Source organism: Eurytemora carolleeae, unplaced genomic scaffold (genome assembly GCF_000591075.1).
Source record: "Eurytemora carolleeae unplaced genomic scaffold, Eaff_2.0 scaffold1406, whole genome shotgun sequence".
In the NCBI taxonomy this organism is placed as follows: domain Eukaryota; kingdom Metazoa; phylum Arthropoda; class Copepoda; order Calanoida; family Temoridae; genus Eurytemora; species Eurytemora carolleeae.
The window spans coordinates 1,853-2,316 of NW_019397307.1; the positions used below are offsets into that span (position 1 = coordinate 1,853).

At 36.0% G+C, this 464-nt stretch overlaps 1 protein-coding gene across 1 annotated transcript in view; it reads left to right on the forward strand.

Annotated features, from left to right (window-relative positions):
* LOC111713418 (uncharacterized) overlaps nt 1–464 on the forward strand; it is a gene marked incomplete in the record, with an annotated part of 10,303 nt that overhangs the window by 1,513 nt on the left and 8,326 nt on the right.

Below are 464 nucleotides of genomic sequence, written 5' to 3' on the forward strand. Positions count from 1 at the left end.
TGTTCCTTTCTTAGTACACAATATATATCCAACCTATTCCTTGCACAGTATACAATATTTATCCAACCTATTCCTTGCTCAGTATACAATATATATCCAACTCGTTCCTTGCTCAGTATAAAATATTTACCCAACCCGTTCCTTGCTCAGTATACAATATTTATCCAACTCGTTCCTTGCTCAGTATACAATATTTATCCAACCCGTTCCTTGCTCAGTATACAATATATGTCCAACCTGTTCCTTGCTCAGATACAATATTTATCCAACCCGTTCCTTGCTCAGTATACAATATTTATCCAACCCGTTCCTTGCTCAGTATACAATATATGTCCAACCCGTTTCTTGCTCAGTATACAATATATGTCCAACCTGTTCCTTGCTCAGTATACAATACATATCCAACCCGTTCTTGCTCAGTATACAATATTTATCAAACCTGTTCCTGTTCAGTATACAATATT